This window comes from Mixophyes fleayi, chromosome 8 (genome assembly GCF_038048845.1).
Source record: "Mixophyes fleayi isolate aMixFle1 chromosome 8, aMixFle1.hap1, whole genome shotgun sequence".
NCBI lineage: Eukaryota > Metazoa > Chordata > Amphibia > Anura > Limnodynastidae > Mixophyes > Mixophyes fleayi.
This window is the reverse complement of record NC_134409.1, coordinates 43,671,821-43,692,876: the sequence shown is the minus strand read 5'-3', so window position 1 is coordinate 43,692,876 and position 21,056 is coordinate 43,671,821.

The window sequence follows — 21,056 nt, the reverse complement described above, 5'->3', positions numbered from 1 at the left end:
CTCAATCTACTGAGTTGATCTCTAGGAATATTTTGTATCCATGGCCTATGATGTCCACTTCTGAAATGTAGATAATTACAGCTGTCAACTGGTTTGTTTCTTAGTTACTATTTCATTGCCCTACACTAGGAGTGTGTAGGGCAATGTGCAAGTGTTAAAATCGTTAATGAACCTTACATTATAATCATTACCATTAAGGTGAGAAACAAAATCTTCTGCTGAAAGTGCATCCCCATCCCAAATAAATAAAAGGTCATCTATGCAACAGCCATATAGCAATAGGTTCACCCCAAAAGGGCCATTCCAATCATAGTCCTCCTATATATAAATTGGCAAACATCGGGACGAATCTACTGCCAAGAACCTGTAAAAATAAAGAAGTGTAAAACAAAAAATAATTCAACATAAATAAGATAGACTCTAAAACAAATTTCTGTCCCTATGAGACCCCCTTATCCTGTGACAGGAAATACCGCACAGCTTCAACTCCTTTCATATGGGGAATATGAAAGGTTTGCCTTTCTAACATTGGATGTAAAAACTGTACATCCAATGTTAGAAAGGCGAACAAACACTGCCAACAACAGCCATCTTTTAAGTGTAATAAATGAAGGACGCTCAGAACCGTCAGTGGCCACTGCCGGAACTCGAGACAGTCGCATTCACCCTAGTGGAACACCGCTCCAATCTGGATCCGTCAGGACACCTGCCTCACTCAGACTGGGACACCCAATTGGAAACACAGGATGCACCCCTGGAACTCAAAAGGGCTGTGCTGCACTGTCAGTGAGTTGCCCAATCACTGCCTCAGGAATTCCTTGTAACCCCAGGGACCTACAGGATGGAAAGACTACTGTGTGTTCTACCCTAGCTGGGTGTATGCTCTAACTACCCCTTATCCCCACAGACACAGAAACTTACAGGAGTACAGTAATTAAACAATCGCCTACCTTTAATGGGGGCCTGACGTCTTGCACCTGTAAAGAAACGTACACAGCACAACCAAACACAATACACAATGCTGTATTTTACCACCCAGACTCAATAACACTTTGCTACTGTACATGGAAGGCTGACAACGGGGGGCACTTACCTCTGCTCCCTAACCAGCCAGTTATGTGGGGCAGTAACAGGAGCCTTCTGCTCAACTGTTGCCTCAGGACTATCACCTGAGAATCACTTACACCTCCGGGTCCTGCGCCCTATTGTGCCACAAGGCTCCGCCTGTAAGGGCCTGGTGCCCTGACTGCTTACTAGGGCCTTGTGCCCTTCACAAACTACAGGGCCTTGTGCCCTTTTACTGGGCCTTATGCCCCTCTGACTATGGGCTTTATGCCCAACTGAATATAGAGTCTTGTGTCATGTAATGAGGTTTTGTGCCCCTTTCATAACCTGCCTACACCTATCTGTGCACGGGCCTTGTGCTCACTATCCATGGCCATGGTCCTAGTGTCTGATGGTGCCCCAGGGCCTTGTGCCCTTATGCAGGAATTAAGCATGCGGGTGGGGGCCCAGGAAGAGGTGGTGCCTAGAAGGGCCCTACCTGTCTCCTCAGTCTTCAGGGATCTTCTGCAGGAGCCACCCCAACGGCCGCCACTTCCACACACTGCCGGGGTCTTCTTACCTTGATACCGCTGGTCTTCAGATGGCAGAGTCGCTCCAAGCCCTGACAAGGGCTCTCTACCACCGCTGCTTCTCTCTTCCGCCATCTTCTTAGTTTTTTTTGCTTGATTGCATAGCTCTTCGGTTCACATTCTCTCTGCTTGATCTCCGCCATCGGACTGACAATGGTGACACGCGCGCCGGCCTAAACATCCGGTGGCGCACCGAGATCATCACGTGGCGTCGCGTATGTATATATATATATATATATATATATATGTACATATATATATATATATATGCACAAAGGGGGGAGAGAAGAGACTAGCTAAAAGTAAACTAAGTAGTCCGTTGGCCTGTCCCTCAGGATCTCTGACAACCCTGGACCCTCCTGCTCCTGAACGCTGGTCCCCACAAACTACTCCTGCTCCTGTGATTACCTGGAACTCTCCCAAACTCTCCCGGTACCTGCACTCTGTAGCCCTCACTGCCTTTTGTTGTGTTTCATCTGATCATACCACCAATCCATTTATTTAATTTAATTTTTATCTATTTTTCCCACTTTTCATTTTAGTATTACCCACTCTCCATTGCTTAGATTGTATTTTCATTCATTTCACTGTGTGTTTTTTTTTTTCATTCATTTCACCATACCACCTATCCATTTATTTTATTTATTCCACCTTTATTTTATTGTTCCCCACTGTACATTGTCCTCATTGCTCACCACACCACCAATCTATTTAAGCTAATCCATTTATTTTATTTACTCCACCTTATTTTATTGTTCCCCACAGTACATTGTCTACACCGCTTAGATCGTGACTTCAATCTACTTAAGTTAATCTATTTATTCTATTTATTTTAATTATTTCACCTTCATTCTACTGTTCCCCACTGTACATTGTCGTCACTGCTTAAATCGTGATCATTATTATATCTCATTCATTTCACCCCACCGCCTATCTATTTAAGTTATCTATTTATTTTATTTATTCCACCTTTATTTTTGTTCCCCACTTTACATTGACTACACCGCTTGATCGTGATTTCATTCTCCTCCACTTCACATTGTTATTGCTCTGCCACTGCTCTTCTCCTTTTACATTGTCCACATTGCTTTCATTGGTTTCACTGCTTTGTCTCCGCTTCTAATTTGATCTGTTCCACTTCGGACTCCCTACCGCTGCCCTCCTCTCTGTACTTCTCCCCCTCTCCTCCCCGCTTCCTCCAGCCGTTCTCTTATTCCCCTGTCTGTCATCATGCCGCCTCGCTCCTTTCCTATACCCATCCTCTCCCCCAGCCCCCGCCAAGGGCCCATATCTCTCTATCCTATCTCTCACCCCCCCCCTCGCTCCATCAACCCTGACAATCTCATCCATATCTCCTCTTCTTCGTCCCTCCCTTTTTCGTGTGCCCTCTGGAACTCTAGGTCTGTCTGTAACAAACTGTCCTCCATTCACGACCTCTTCATCTCTAACTCTCTTAATCTTCTTGCCATAACTGAAACCTGGCTCACTTCTTCTGATACTGCCTCTCCTGCCGCTCTCTCCTATGGGGGCCTCTCTTTCACCCACTCCACCAGACCAGACGAGCGTCCAGGAGGGGGAGTGGGCCTCCTCCTATCCCCTAACTGCACTTTTCGGGTCATACCTACTCTACCTTCCCTCTCCTTCTCCTCCTTTGAAGTCCACTCCATTCGGCTCTTCTCCCCCATCCACCTCCGTGTCTCCGTCATCTACCGTCCCCCTGGCCCTACCTCTCTTTTTCTCGACAACTTCGCCGCCTGGCTCCCCCACTATCTTTCCTCTGACCTGCCCTCCATTATACTGGGTGACTTCAACATCCCTGTTGACAACTGTACTGACCCTGCCACCATAAAACTTCTCACTCTTTCCTCCTCCCTTGGCCTCACTCAGTGGACCTCCTCCCCTACCCACTGTCTTGGTCACTCCCTCGACCTTGTCTTCTCTAACCTCTGTGATCTCTCTGAGTTCTCCAACTCTCCCTTCCCACTCTCTGACCACCATCTCCTCTCCTTCTCTCTGTCCTCCTCCCCTTCTCCCACCTCGCCTAAAGCCACCCTCACCAGGCGCAACCTTGACGCTATTGACCCCATCTCCTTCTCTGCCTCTCTTGAAACTCTCCTATCACCCCTTCCCTCTCTGGCCTGCCCAGATCAGGCGTCCTCTCTCTACAACCAATCCCTCACTACTGCCCTGGACACCGTCGCCCCGGCCTCTTCTATCCGCCGTCGTCGCCTTACTCCCCAACCCTGGCACTCCAAACTCACCCGCTCCCTCCAAAAGTGCTCTCGTACAGCTGAACGCCTCTGGAGGAAATCTCGTTCCCTGGCTGACTTCCTTCACTTCAAATTCATCCTCTCCTCTTTCTGCTCTGCCCTGTCCCTCGCTAAACAATCCTTCTTCAAGTCGCTCATCTCTTCTCTGTCCTCCAACCCCCGCCGCCTCTTTGCCACATTCAACTCCCTCCTCTCCCCCCCCCCTCCCACTGTCCCGCCTTCCCTCTCTGCGTCTGACTTCGCCTCCTTTTTCTCCTCCAAAATTGAAGCCATCAGACGCAACATCTCCTCCTCCCACCACTCTCCCCCCATCACCGCTTCACCTCCCGCCATTAACCAGCTGTGGTCCTCCTTCATCCCCACATCAGGTGAAGAAGTTCGCTCCCTTATTCTTTCCTCTCCACCCTCTACCTGTCCTCTTGATCCCATCCCCTCCCACCTCCTTCGCTCTCTCTCTCCTACTGCCTGCTCCTACCTCGCACACCTCTTCAACCTATCACTCTCCTCTGGCGTTGTCCCATCCTCATTCAAACATGCTCTTATCTCCCCTATCCTTAAGAAACCCAATCTTGACCCCACCTCTCTTGCTAACTACCGCCCTATCTCTCTTCTCCCATATGCCTCCAAATTACTTGAGCGGATTGTCTGCAGCCGCCTCACCAGACACCTCTCTGACAACTCCCTCCTTGACCCTCTCCAATCCGGCTACCGCCCCCTCCACTCCACTGAAACAGCCCTGGCTAAAGTTACCGATGATCTCCTATCAGCCAAATCCAAGGGTCACTACTCCATACTCATCCTCCTTGACCTCTCCGCAGCCTTCGACACCGTGGACCATCCCCTCCTACTGCAAACTCTTCTTTCACTCGGCCTCTCTGGCTCTGTCCATGCCTGGTTCACCTCATACCTTGCTAATCGCTCCTTCTCCGTATCCACGTCTGGTTCTTCCTCCACCCCCTCCCCTCTCCCTGTTGGAGTCCCTCAGGGCTCTGTTCTTGGCCCTTTACTCTTTTCGCTCTATACTTCCTCCCTTGGGGCTCTCATCTCCTCTTTCGGTCTTCAGTATCACCTATATGCTGATGATATTCAACTCTACATCTCTTCTCCTGATCTTTCCTCCTCCCTCCTCTCTCGTGTAACTGACTGCCTCTCAGCCATCTCATCCTGGATGTCCTCTCGCTTTCTTAAAATTAACATCTCCAAAACCGAACTCATTGTCTTTCCCCCACCCAGGCTCCCTTCTCACCATGACCTCTCTATCGTTGTTAACAACTCCACTATCTCCTCTGTCACCCAACTCCGCTGCCTAGGTGTCACTCTCGACTCCTCTCTCTCTTTTGCCCCCCACATTCAATCCCTTGCCCAAGCCTGTCGCTTCCAACTCCGTAACATTGCCCGCATCCGTCCCTTCCTTTCTCAAGATGCCACCAAAACTATCATCCATGCCCTCATCATCTCCCGTCTCGACTACTGCAACCTCCTCCTTACTGGCCTCCCCCACTCCCGTCTCTCCCCCCTCCGCTCTATACTCAATGCGGCTGCAAGACTCATCTTCCTCTCACGCCGCTCCTCCTCTGCCTCCCCTCTCTGTCTTTCCTTACACTGGCTCCCCTTCCCCTACAGAATCCTTTTCAAACTCCTCACCACCACTTACAAGGCTCTCTCTCAGTCTACTGCCCCTTACATCTCTAGCCTCCTCTCCATTCACACTCCTGCCCGCTCCCTGCGCTCTGCCAATGATCGCCGCCTCTCCTCCACTCTGATCACCTCTTCCCACTCTAGAATCCAAGACTTCTCCCGTGCTGCACCCCTTCACTGGAACGACCTCCCTCGCTCCATTCGTCTCTCACCCAATCTGTGCTCCTTCAAGCGGGCACTTAAAACTCACCTGTTCCTTAAGGCCTACCAACCATCCACTTAACCACTCACCCTTCTGTTTCTCCCCTGGCTCCTTTCCTCTCTCCCCGTTGCTTCACTGGCTCCCTTTTGTGCCTGACTTTGTTTACCCTCCCTTAGGATGTAAGCTCGAATGAGCAGGGCCCTCTTCCCTCCTGTCTCCATACCTGTTCTTCTGCTCCGTCTCTACTGTATCTGCCTGCTTGGAGTTTCTGAAGTACTGGTACTTTGTGTTTATTGTCCTGTACTGTTTTACCCTGTATAGTCTACTGTTTGTACCATGTTCGGCGCTGCGGAAACCTTGTGGCGCCTAACAAATAAACGATAATAATAATAATAATAATAGTCATACAGATATTCATTTCTGTGTAGAACATTGGAGTAAGATTTTTGCCACAAGACCTGACATAGTGTGAAACCCTAGAAAATTTAAAATTTTCATGTTTTATATTATTTTCACCGTTAGACAGACATGTACTGGATACTGTTATATTTGAAGAAAGTGTTATAGAGATAGACCCCTTTGCCCTTCTCACTTAGCCAAGTAGCTGAACGTGTGGGATTGAAAATGGCATGTGAGTTGGCAGAGGGAAAAATTAATTGATATACATCTTCAGTATTGTTCTAGTATAGGGGGCGACATTGAAACGACTGAAGAACTTTTTACAGCAATGCCAGAACATAAGTAGGACATTACATAAGACAGTGACACAGTTACCAACTGAAGTAGCTGTTAGTTAAATTCACTCTTGCACACATGACTGTACATCACTGTCACACCAGGGCGGACATAGCTGTCAAATAGACAACAGAGTTTTACGTGACAGCTGACAAATCTATGTTTTGTTTTGTTTTCCGTTGTATTGTTTTAAATTGTGTATACACACACACACACACACACACACACACACACACAAATTAGTTAATATATGAGATTTGTGTTACCTTAAGAATAAACAGTCTGGAAGGTTAAGGGAGGGGAGTCAGGAGTCTTCTGGACCCTGGAGAGATGGACAAGGTAAACCAGTAGCTCCCAGAGTGTATCTTCGAGACCTAGCGGTGGCAGCACATGGTCTGACTTAACTGGGTAAAGAAGATATGTGCAAGCTGGTAAGAATATATTGGTGTGCATCAGACGTTTCTTCTCAAGCTAGTAGGAAGGCAATGTCCTGTCTTGATTGAGAGAGTGTCATGAATACGATACCAATAGAGCCATCCCATACCCTTCGTACACATGGACTTTCTCCGGGTAAAACAAATCCACGTCATCCAATTACAACCTTGCAGGATCCTCAAGTATGCACTGGTGTACCGATGAAATATATCTGGGAAAAGGTGTATTGAAATGTTTCTAATGTATTGTTGTGTCATACTCAGGGCTTTTGTTATTCAATGTGGTATCTCTAGAGTTATAAAAGGTGATAGGGGTATTCATGTTATTGGTAATAACTGTATAATGTATGAGCAGTGATATTGAGTTAAATACTTTGATTAAGCTACAAACCAGTGGCAAAATAAAGTAACGGTACTAGCTAGAATGAATTGCATACAATGAGGGTTGAACCTTGATTGGAGTGGCTGTGGCTTTGGCCACTAGTCCTCCCCACTATCAAAATTACTCCTAAACCACCTCTTAACCTGTTGTCTTTTGAAATGTTTTGACTTTTTCTTGTGATGAGTTTGTAACAGAGAGACTGTTCTAGACCTTTAAAGGAAAAGCAAATAGTGAGACAGCAACCAAGAATGTTCAAAACCCTGTCTCCTGAGGTGTTACAAGGTTATGATGTTGGACGGGGAGAGTAAGTTGTGAAACTGTAATTTCCTATGCTCAGATTGTTTGACAGACAGGTACCAAGTGCCAGCATCACGTCCTTAGGGGTAGCAGAGAGACACTGATACCCATTCCATCCACTGCAGAGGTGCCAACACCCAGAGAAGATTCCAATTACACTCTTGAATCTGTTCTGGGAAGCCCTGATTGCAGTTAACAACACCTGAGCCAAGGATCTTGCAAAGAAAGTTGTCCAGCATGAAGTAGTAGTTTTTCCTGTTCTGTGTTTCTCGCTCTCTCATTCTCTTTTCAGGACAGTCAATTCATTCAATTGTGAACGAGTGACAGAGGCTGGTTTAGGTAGTGATATTGAGAAGTTGGGGATGAAGGAGAAGGTGTTAGCACAATCATCCAGCCAATTACTCTATTCAATTTAGGGGTGGAAGGGAAATTTTGAAAGCTTGGAGAAAATGTGAGGGGCTATTATCTGAGGAGTATTACGTCCGTAAGTACGTTGACCCCATAGTTGAAGAGAAGTACATCCAGCGATGCCAGTCCAATAATCTTTGGACTTGAGCAGGCATCCATGACAATGATTATCATTCTTGGGTGGGTAAGGTTGTAGACCAAACAGTGCTGGGTGTGCTCTCAAGTGCCTCAGAGATTATATCTAGTAGGACTAGTTCTCTTTCCACTAAATATTCCTGAGGTACCCAAATTATGGGGTGGGAGGTCACTAGGGGAAAGGTAAGGTAACCACATGTCCGATACATCCCTCTCAGCCTCCCCATATGCCCTATACATGCCTCTCAGCCTACCCATATTCCCCATACATGCCACTCAACCTCCTTACATGCCCCATAGCCTTCCCACATGCCACATATATGCCACTCAGCCTCCCTACATGCCCCATACATGCCACTCAGTTTCCCCACATGCTTCATATATGCCACTGAGCCTTCCCACATTTTGCATACATGAAACTCAGCCTGACCACATGCCCCATACATACCACTCAGCGTCACCATGTGCCCCATACCTGCCATTCAGCCTCTCACATGCCCCTTTCTTACTTGTCACACAGATGCTAGCTTCCGTGCAAAGGAAGGAGGGAGAGAAGACTGCACACTCTCCTCCTCCTTCCCTGGTTGGATAGCAGTGATTACGTGACCTCCCTGCATTATGCAGAGCTGATCTGTGGCAGTCGGCACCCACAGCAGTGCTGATAGCCACAGAGTTTTACAGAGCCGGCCAGGAGCCTCAATTTTAAATTCAAAGAGCCGCGAATTGGTCATCCCTGTACTAGTATGTTTTTGGAACATGTGGTGATGAATACAGGTGTAAGCCTGCTCTGCTCTACTAGACAACACTGCAGTATACATCCAATACATATATGGAATATAAAATCACAAAAGAACACACAAAAAAAAAAGAAACTATTCAATTAATGTAAATTGTTAAAAATAGGTATTAATGATAATACATTAAAAAAATAAAAAAAGTTTTTTTTCTTCATGAAATATATTCATAAGAATGTCTATTGTTCATAAACAATTTTTACAGTTGTTCCTGATTGCAAACACATGCAATAGCAGCATTATCACTAGTAATCAGCACTTAGACTAGATCTGTAGCTGAAGGAAGAGTTACGACTGAAAAACAAGAAACTGAGAGATGGCCAGATCATGAATTGGACGAAACCAGAAAGTGCATCAAGTAATGTGGTGTAACGCAACAACACAGAAGACTTGCAACGGCCGGCAAGTAGAGATCAAGCTGCCGGATCACCTGCACAGGTGTCTTCATGTCAAGACACCATCAAACTGGTTTGATCGTTGGACTCAGGTAGCAGTCATCCAATATTTTCTTTTTTTTTCTTTGGGAGGACACAGACATGTGGAAAAGTATGTTTTTTTTAATAGGATTTTAAGAAGCTCTCCGTTTAACAACATCTATTTAATGGATGGCTTAAAAGACAGTAGAACTGATCCTTTTAGTAGGAAATTTTAATCAATTCAATGTTTTTTTTTTTGTTTTTTTTCATGATTTCTATGTTTTTTATGTAGATATTTTTATAATGATAGCAATGCCTCGTTAAGGTTTCATCCATTTAGTATTTTAATAAATGTGTATAGGTTTTAGACACACTATCTATATTGGCCATATCTTGATGATTCCGCTCTGATTTTAGTTAATTTGGGTAGGTTATGAGCATTAGTTGATGTATTTGCATGTCCAACTTATATGCCTTAGGGCCTATTTTAGTGTGGATGCAACCCTCTTCTGACACACAGGGCCTGAATTATTAAGGCAGGTATCTTCCAATTTTGAGCATATCGTATGCAAAATCAGTCTGCGTATGCCGACAACTGGCCCATATATCAGAAAGTGTAGCCCTGTCCACTCCGTTTTTTGTAAGCTAAGGGCACTTACTACAGGTTACAGTTTCATGGAGGGAATAGAGCTGGGAAGGGACGTTTGGCATTAGTCAATTTACAGAAAGAGCACGCCAAGCTTGATCGCAGGCAGCCACGTCCGAATCAAGTTTTGGGCATCTCAAAGTTACTTGTTTCTATACCCTATCTCTTGCACCAGAAAGAGACAGGGCTTGTCTAAATCCTTAGAACTAGTTATGTCAGTATCATATACATGCTATAACATGTGTCCGAAAAATGAGAAAGAGTAAAGAAATGTGTATATTGGGGCTCTCATTGGTAAATTCTTTATAAAATATATCCATAAATCTTATTGGCATGCATTAAAGCTATTTTTTATTTCTTGAACCTTCTTGATTATAATAAAAAACAAATTAGTGAAATTATGTAAATAATGTATAATGATCTATGATCGGCTATGTGTTTTACTGTTAAAAATAGCAGTATCACTCTGCTATGCCACATTGCTGCTTATTCATTTCCATTATTATTCATGTTGATCATTGCTCCCTTTTCTTAATTACTTTATTGCTCCCTCATGATATCATATTAACCACTGTGTCATAATAAACACAAAGTTTTATTACTCAGTACGGTTCCTGTGTGGTATTTTATTGATCTATCTGCAATACTAATATTATTGCGATAGTTTCAGTTGGGTTTGTATTCAGGGCTGCCAAGAGGAATTCAGGGCCCCGGTACAACAACTTCATGGGGCCCAACTTATAGTTGAGCATGTAAAAAGTGGTAGTGGGTGTGTTCATACAATTCATACAATTGGGGGCATGGCTATGCATCATTGGGGCGTGGCTAGCAGGTGAAAGTGCTAGGCCAAACTTCTCCATGCATTGTTGTGTACACCATTGGCACAAGGGTGCAGAGCGTGACATATGTCCCAGCACTCCTGACTTTCAGGGCATCCAGCACCATAGTGTAGTATATAACGAATGTAGTGTGTACAAAAAGTGTTCACAGTCTTGGCCTGCCCCTTACATTGGATAGAACAGTCACCAAAAATAGGGATTGTTCCACTAGAATCACAACATTTCACAGACTGTCCTGTTCTCTCCTACCTGTTCTTGTCACTTTCACCACCAGTGGCTGCAGGTTTCTCTGGTTGCGGCTTGTTTGGATCGTGGAATGTTGGGGGCCCTATCTGGAAAAAAAAATGGGCACATTTAGAAAATTCCATCCAGTCCCAGCATTAAATCAATAACACCCACAATAAAAAATTAGGCCTATAGCCAGCACCAACATTAAAATAAAAGTATTCCCATTTAATAAATAAATCTATTTCCCTCATTCCAAACAGTCCCAGCAATAAATTAAAAGTATTTACATTTCATAAATATACCTATTTCCCGCAACCATCACTGCCAGTAAATAATTCATAGTCAAATTTAATAAACTCTCCAAACTCATCACCACATTCAATAGTCCTCAAAACCACCCCATCTTAAATTAATAGTCCCCACTGTTAATTTGCCCCACCATCAACCAAAAAACAAAATAGCACCCATTAAGTAGCCACCACCTACCTCACACTACATTGCCACAAGCCCCCTGTGCCATCACACACACACACATTACCACAAGCCCCCTGTGCCATCATACACACTACCACAAGCCCCCTGTGCCATCACATACACATTACTGTGCCCCTTCATCATCACCATGCTATGCCCCCCTTATGATCACAATGGGCCCTCCATTCTGCTTTTTTCCCCCTTCATCACTCTGTTCCATACTGCTCCCCCATCACCACTCTGTGCTATGATGCCCCCCCTTCAACACACTGTGCCATGCTGCCCCCGCTCTCCTTCATCACTGTTCCATGTTGCACCCCTTCATCACTCTGTGCCATGCTGCCCCCCTCCTCTTCATCACACTGTGCCATGCTGCTGCCCCTCTCCTTCATCACACTGTGCCATGCTGTTCCCCCCTTCATCACACAGTGCCATCCTGCCCCCCCTCCTTCATCACTGTGCTATGCTACTCCCCCCTCTCCATCATCACTGTGCCATCCTGCCCCCCTCCTTTTTCACTGTGCCATGCTGCTCCCCCCCTCTCCATCATCACTGTGCCATCCTGCCCCCCTCCTTCCTCACTGTGCCATGCTGCTCCCCCCTTCATCGCACTGTTTCATTATGCCCCCTCTCTCCTTCATCGCTGTGCCATCCTGCCCCCACTCTCCATCATCACTGTGCCATGCTGCACCCCCTCCTTCATCAGTGTGCCATCCTGCCCTCCCTCTCCTTCATCACTGTGTCATCCTGCCCCCTCTCCTTCATCACTGTGCCATACTGCTCCCCCCTTCATCACACTGTGCCATTCTCCCCCCTCTCCTTCATCACTGTGCCATGCTGCTCCCCCACCTCTCCATCACACTGTGCCATCTTGCTCCCCCTCTCAGTTATCACTGTGCCATATTGCCCCCCTTTCCTTCAACACTGTGCCATGCTGCTTCCCCCTTCATCACACTGTGCCATGCTGCCCCCTCTCCTTCATCACTGGGCCATGCTGCCCCTTCATCACTTTGCCATCCTGCCCCCCCTCCTTCATCACTGTGCCATGCTGCCCCCCTCTTCTTCTTCACTGTGCCATGCTGCCCCACTTCCTCACTCTGTTCCATTCTCTCCCACCCCTTTCATCACTTTGTGCCATTCTGTCCCCCTCCCCTTCATCCCACTGTGCCATGCTGCTCTCCCTATCCTTCATCACACTGTTTCATGCTGATCCCACCTTCATCACACTGTGCCATTCTGTACCCCCCATCTCCTTCATCACTGTGCCATCCTGCCCCCCTCCTTCATCACTGTGCCATGCTGCACCCCTCTCCTTCATCTCTGTTCCATGCTGCACCCCTTTATCACTCTGTGCCATGCTGCCCCCCTCCTCTTCATCACTTTTTGCCATGCTGCCCCCCCTCCCCTTCATCACACTGTGCAATGATGCTCCCGTTTTCCTTCATCACACTGTGTCATGCTGCTCCCCCCTTTCATCACACTCTGCCATTGTGCACCCTCCTTAATCACTGTGCCATGTTATCCCCCTTCATCTCACTGTGCCATCCTGCCCCCTCTCCTTCATCACTGTGCCATGCTGATCCCCCCCTCTCCTTCATCACTGTGCCATACTGCCCCCCCTCTCCTTCCTCACTGTGCCATGCTGCCCCCCTCTCCTTTATCAATGTGCCATGCTGCTCCCCTCTTCATCTCACTGTGCCATTCTGCCCCCCCTCTCCTTCATCACTGTGCCATGCTGCACGCCCACCTCTCCATCGAACTGTGTCATCCTGCTCCCCCTCCTTCATCAATGTGCCATTGTGACCCCTTCTCCTTCATCACTGTGCCATGCTGCTCCCCCCTTCATCACACTGTGCCATGCTGCCCCCTCTCCTTCATCACTGTGCCATCCTGCCCCCCTCCTTCATCACTGTGCCATGCTGCACCCCTTCATCACTCTGTGCCATGCTGCCCCCTCCTCTTCATCACACTGTGCCATGCTGCTCCACCTCTCCTTCATCACACTGTGCCATGCTGCACCCCCCTTCATCACACTGTGCCATGCTGCTCCCCCCTCTCCTTCATCACTGTGCCATGCTGCCCCCCCTCTCCTTCATCACTGTGCCATGCTGCCCCCCTTCATCACTCTGTTCCATTCTGTCCCCCCTTCATCACTTTTGCCATGCTGCCCCCCTCCCCTTCATCACACTGCGCAATGCTGCTCCCTCTTTCCTTCATCACACTGTGCCATGCTTCTCCCCCGCTTCATCACAGTGTGCCATTCTGCTCCCCCCCTTCATCACTGTGCCATCCTGCCCCCCCTCCTTAATCACTGTGCAATGTTATCCTCCTTCATCACTCTGTGTAATCCTGCCCCCCTCTCCTTCATCACTGTGCCATACTGCCCCCCCTCTCCTTCATCACTGTGCCATGCTGCCCCCCCTTTCCTTCATCACTGTACCATGCTTCGCCCCCCCTTCATCACACTGCGCCATTCTGCCTCCCCTCTCCTTCATCAATGTGCCATGCTGCTCCCCACCTCTCCATCACACTGTGCCATGCTACTCCCCCCTCTCCTTCATCACTGTGCCGTCCTGCTCTACCCTCTCCTTTATCACTGTGCTATGCTGCTCCCTCACCTCTCCTTCGTGTCTGTGCCATCCTGTCCCCCCCAATCTTTCACCACTCTGTTCCATCCTGACCACACCCCCCCTCACCTCCAGCACTCGGTACCTTCCTGTTTTTCTCCCCCTGCCTCCTTTCCTTTCCTTACCTTTGTATTGGCTTCTTTCATCTCTTCTCTTCTGTCTTCTGTCTTCTTGCTGGGTCCTCTCTGTGCCACTCCTGACTGAATGTCGGGCGAGAGGAAGGAATAGAGACTCCGGTGACATGATCGCGGCATCGGGGTATATTGAGTATATATTTTTTTTTTTTTACTATATATTTTTTTTTTTAGTACCCTGCTACCCCACCAACTCTCTGACTGCTTGGCTGATAGACAGTTGTAGGTCACAGTCGACCAGACTAACAGTTCTCATCTAGTTAGTAAAATCCCCTGCATCGTGGGATCTCTAACACTAATGTCTGCAAGGTTTTTGTCTATATTGCTGAATTATATCACGTTATTCATAATAATTAAGAAGGGTGAATGGTTTTCTCAGTAAGTTCAATTTTGTTATGCTATAACATGTGTCTGCAATCAGGAGCAACTGTCTGTTATGTACAGTAGACATTAAGGACAAATATAAAAAAAAGACAATTTTAAAAAAAGGTTTTTTTAAGTTTCCCTGTATAATCATAAATTAATGTATTATTGAAAGGTAACAATTATTGCTTAATATTTTTTATTTCTGTGTGTTTCTTTCTTTAGATATTTTATAATCCACACATAGGTATTGTATGTATCCTGCAGTGTCTGGTCTAGCTTACTTTAAATCCCCTCTGTCAACTGTAATCAATACTAGAGATGTTCACTGACCTTTGTGTTTTGGTTTTAGTTTTGGATCTGGATTAATTGCGTGTTTTTGTTTTGGTTTTGGATCCCGATTTTTTTTTTTTTTTTTTATAAAATCTCTATTTTTATTTTTTTTTATAAAATCACATAATTTGACTATTTAGCCCTACATTATTATTAACCTCAATAACATTAATTTCCAAACATTTCCAGTTAATTTTTGTCAAGTGACAAGAACACTGCTACCCCTCCTATTTATGTATGAGCAATGGCACTGAACAATGGCACTGGAGACTAGAGAGTGACAAGAACACTGCTACCCCTATTTCTGTGTAAGCAATGGCACAAAAGTCTCAGTTGCACACATTTGCAAATGTATGTTTAAGCCACCCAACAGACTTAGATTATGTATCGCTGCAGATACAATGTGTCAAATGTCTTAATGTTTCACACAAGCGTGAAATATTATTCCCTGATTTTATATTGCAACCCTTTGTTAAGTGCATCCAGCCAAATAGTTAATTCAGTCAAGCCATTCCATTGTATAAACAAGACAACAGAGACAATATTTCTATCAGTTAAATAATTTAAGTTTCCACTGAAAGACCCCTGCTGAAAAGGGGAGGAATGAGACATCTTGACCCTACTTCCTGTGTAGACAGCAAGGAATATAAGAAGAGCAGAGTGTCAATAGATTAATCCTATCTTTGAGAATTCTGGTGTATGTTGCACTAGCACAAAACACTCATGGTACAGCTGCAGGAAACCCTGCCAGGACAGGGTCTGTGTGAGCCAGTTTCCCAACATGGCAGACATAGGAACTGTGTTTCTAACTTTTGGATGATTTTTATAACTTTAAATATTAAATAAAATATTAAAGACATCATATGAACAAATAACACTTTTTAAATTAATGTTTACCATTGTTTATATAGCACCAAGTAATTACACAGTGGTGTACATAGAATAAGTAGTCATTCCCATCAGTTCCAGGAAGGGGGAATACCATTTTTTTTTAATCAAATATTTTTATTGGTATTTACAAAAACAGAATGGACAAAATGCCATGAAAAAACCCAACATGTGTGTATATATATATATACACACAAATATACTATAACACAAATACATATGTATACATATATATATATATATATATATATATATATATATATATATAAATATGTACTTCTAGATTGTAGAAGCACCTCTGTATAAAACTCATGTAGTATAACGCCATTGGGTATAACGCTATAAATATTGACACATCCTGCATTACAACACCTACAGCCCACAGTATGACACTTATAGCTCTCCCAGAGAGCTTTGACACTTACAGCTCTCCCAGAGGGCTCGCCTAGGTTGTCTACATAATCATTGCTTCCACAAACTAAAATACTGTACATTAAAACAATCAATAAAAGCCCACATTAAAATGGGTATTGACACCACACATTAAAACTATTATTGAAACCACACATTAAAACTAACAATGATATCGTACATAATAAATACCATTGATAACGTACACCAGTGATGGGCAAACTTTTTCAGGAGCGGGCCAAATAAAAAAGAAAAACTTTAGGCGGGCCAATATAATTTATTAAAAAAACTCAAATATCGAAATATATAATACAAATTTTTTGAATGGGACGGGAGGGTGTTATATAGCAGTGTTACCTCTATAAGTGCAGCGATCGTACAGACACAGCACTTATTTCAGCAGGTTGTTGCAGATCCGTCTTTCTGGTGAGCCACTAACTGACAACACAGCAGCCAATCGAAATCCTCTTTAGTATATGGCTCAGCCCATCTCTTCTCACATGACTTTCAGCCATTAGGGGGCGGGCAGGTGTTTGAGTGATTGACATGCGAAGTGTCCTTTTAGGAAGGAGGATGAAGTATAATGGAGGAAATAGCTGGGAAGGCATAAAAATGAAGGTTCTGACACACAGGGTCGGCCCTAATGATTTTATGCATATTTTAATGAAATTTTTTAAAATATTGGCGGGCCGGATAGAACCTCTAAGTGGGCCGGATCTGGCCCGCGGGCCGTAGCTTGCCCGTCACTGGTGTACAGTAAACCTTGCAATGATACCGCAAGCTAAAACAAGCAATGATACCGCACGCTAAAACTAGCAATGATAATGCACATTAAAAATACTATTGATGATGCACATTAAAACTAGCAATGACACCGCACATTTATCATCATCATCAACATTTATGTATATAGCGCCAGCAAATTCCATAGCGCTTTACAATTGGGAACAAACATTAACTAAAACTAACATAAAAAAAAAAAACATTGATAACATAACACCAATTTTGACTATACATGTCTATATATATGTGTGTGTAGCTATGTATGTATATATGCAGCAATTGTGTTATAGGATCCTCTATTTTACTAATCATTATTAAAGTAATTATCGAAGCCTGCCACTTCTATTAAAAGCTTTAATTAGATTACACATATATGTGTATATATATATATATATATATATATATATACAAGTTAACCTGTGCATGATACTCATGCATTCTAGTCAAATCAAGCTACTTAAGGTCTTAAAAAGGTTCTTGTCATGCATTTCATACACCTCTATCTCCCCTGTCCCCCAACTTCGCTGCCTTGGTGTCATCCTCAACTCCTCTCTCTCCTTTGGCCCCCACATCCTCTCTATTGCTAAATCCTGCCGCTTCCAGCTGCGCAACATCGCTCGCATCCGGCCCTTCCTCTCCCAAGATGCCACCAAATGCCTTATCCACTCTCTGATCATCTCCCGCCTGGACTACTGCAACCTCCTCCTCACTGGCCTCCCCCACTCTCATCTCGATTCCCTTCGTTCCGTCCTTAACGCTGCAGCTAGGCTTATTTTCCTCTCTCGCCGCTCCTCTTTTGTCTCCCCCCTCTACCTAGCCCTTCACTGGCTCCCATTCCCCTTCAGAATCCTCTTTAAGCTCCTCACACTCACCTACAAGGCCCTCGCCAACTCCACTGCGCCCTACATCTCCACCCTCCTCTCTATTCATGCTCCATCCCGCCCTCTCCGTTCTGCCTTTGACCGTCGCCTCTCTTCCCCCCTTATAACCTCCTCCCACGCGCGTATCCAAGACTTCGCCCGCGCTGCCCCCCTCCACTGGAACAAGCTCCCTCCCTCCATCAGAACATCCCCTAATCTGTCCAGTTTCAAACGGGCCCTAAAAACCCACCTTTTTCTTAAAGCCTTTCTGTCTCCCACTTAACTTCCTACCTTATCTTCTGCCTCCGTCCCCCTACTCTCCCTCTCTCCCCTGCGTCTCTCTGTCTGTCCACCCCTCCCCTTAGATTGTACGCTCCTCTGAGCAGGGCCATCTCTCCTCCTGTTTCCACCAATTCTAACTCTGCTCTCCAGATACTTAGCCCTCCTCCTCGAGGGTCCTCCACCCCACGTCCACTCTCGCTCCCTCCTCCCCCCTGGGGGTCTCCCTGTCTTCCGCGCCCTCCTTCTTGGGCCCCGTCGTTTGCGGGTCCTCCCTCCCCCTTCCCCGCCCTCTCTGGCTGTGCATTGGGCTTGCTGGGTTGCTGTGTTTGCTGTGCTGTGCTGTCTCCCATTGTGTTGTAGTTTTGTTTGTCTCTGTGCGGCGCTGCGGATGCCTTGTGGCGCCTTATAAATAAATATTAATAATAATAATAATAATTTGGACCTAGCCCAGGCCTCCTCAGGGGAAGAGCGTTAGTTCCCGACGCAAGCAGCCTTTTTAATGTGTGTTCATGAGGTAAAATTACCTCACGAAAATGAGTTTGACCCCTCAACTCGTAAATTTATCCTTTACTACCCCTCCCACGGGGGGAAGGGGGGATGATGGAAGTTAACTGACTTGACTATTCTAATTTTTTTGTCAAATAATGTCAGTATACCAAATTTCAGGTCAATTGGATGAGCCCTTTCTGAGAAAATAGTTTTTTACACACACACACACACACACACACACACACACTAACGCACGCCTCTATACATGTGTGTTCATGAGGTAAAATTACCTCACGAAAATGAGTTTGAGCCCTACCAAATTTCAGCCCTTTTTGAATTTTTTTTCCCAAACACACTAAGAATTTAGTAGGTCAGTGTATAACTCTGCCCAGCAGGTGGCGCTGCAACTTGTTTTTTTTTTTTCACACACACAGAGAGACAGACGCCACTAAGCATTTATATATTAGATATATAAAATATAAAACATACATTTTTATTCAAACTTTAATATAAGCTTGATAGCTTGATTAAACATGTCAAATGTAGCCAGATTATATATATATATATATATATATATATATATATATATATATATGTACTCTTACTGTTATAGGGGGCTACTTTTGACATATTTAATCGAGCAATAAACATGCTATGAAGGGCCTTCTAGATGTATTTATTTATACATGTATTTTTGGTTTTTAGGGGTATAATGGTGCCACTATGGGGACTCACCTACTCTCCATGCCGAGGAGGCGCTGCTGCGGCTGCTCATGTGCAGCAGCTCCATTTCGGCCATTTTAGATAGTATAGCAGCCGCGGTGCTGCTAACACGGAGTGTGCGCATGCGTCACTTGGGCCCCCGCCGCCCGCATGACTTCACCTGTCAGTTGCTGTCAGATGCGGCGGCCCCAGTGGCGCAGCGCCTCCTCGGCATGAAGAGAGTAAAAACCAAAAATTCACATATAAATAAAGGGGGGCCCTTGGAAAGAGGGGAGCCCGGTGCAAGTGCCCACTGTGCCCTCCCCCCCCCCTTAATCCGACTATGACGCTATGCTGTTTCCATGGCTGAAGGGTTCTGAACTTCCACTGGCATAAGTGTAAGCACAAAAACTGTGCTGTGGGAGCTTAATGTAATGGGTTTCCATGGCCAAGCAGCTGCAAGCCTCACATCACTAAGATCAATGCCAAGCATTGGATGGAGTGGTGTAAAGCACACAAACACTGAACTGTTGAGCAGTGGAAACAAGTTCTGTGGAGTGACGAATCACACTTCTCAGTTTGGCAGTCAGATGGGCGAGTCTGGGTTTGGTGGATGCCTGACTGCATTATGCCAACTGTGAAGCTTGGAGGAGAAGGGATAATGGTGTTGGACTGTTTTTCAGATTTTGGGCTAGGCCCCTTATATGCAGTGAAGGGCAGTCTTAATGCTTCAGCATACCAAGTCATTTTGAACAATGCTATGCTTCCAACTTTGTGGCAACCGTTTGGAGAAGGCCCTTTTCTATTCCAACATGACTGTGCCACAGTGCACAAAGCAAGGACTACAAAGACACGGTTTGATGGTGTGGAAGAACTTGACTGGCCCTGACCTCGACCCCATTGAACACCTTTAGGATGAACTAGAACGGAGATTGTGAGCCAGGCATTCTCATCCAACATCAGTCACTGACCTCATAAATGCTCTACAGAATGAATGGGCCCAAATTCCTACAGAAACACTTCAACATCTCATGGAAAGCCTTCTAAAAAGAATGGAAGTTGTTATCGCGCTAAAAGGGGACCAACTCCATATTAAAGCAAATGTATTTGAATACAGTGGGCCTGATTCATCAAGGAAAGTTAAATAAAAAAATGAGTAAGTAGTCTCCTGGACAAAACCATGTTGCAATGCAAGAGGTGTAAATTAGCTTTCTATTATGCACATAAGTTAAATATTGTTTGCTTTTTCATGTAGCACACAAATATCAACTTTCAATTTCAGCGTACAAACAAGTTATCAAGTATTTATGTTATAAAGTTGTTATTCGTAAAGAAAAAAGAGAAGAGAAATGTAAAATGTATCTGTCTACATTTAATAAGGTCAAGATGTTTAATAAAGGTAGTGAGGAAGAATTTCTTTTAAAAGGTTTCTTTAAATTAAAGTCTTTGCTCAAAGCTGAGATAAGACACTGGTGGGACACTTTCTCATTATAGAGATATATTGATAGTAATATCATTCCTAGAGGATTATGTATATTTTAAGCTTTGCCCATAATGGTAGATGAAGAATTACTTGGGAATTGAAACACGTTGTGAAGAATTTTTGATGATGATCTGAAACCCATTGTTCAAAATACAGATGAAAAAGTCTG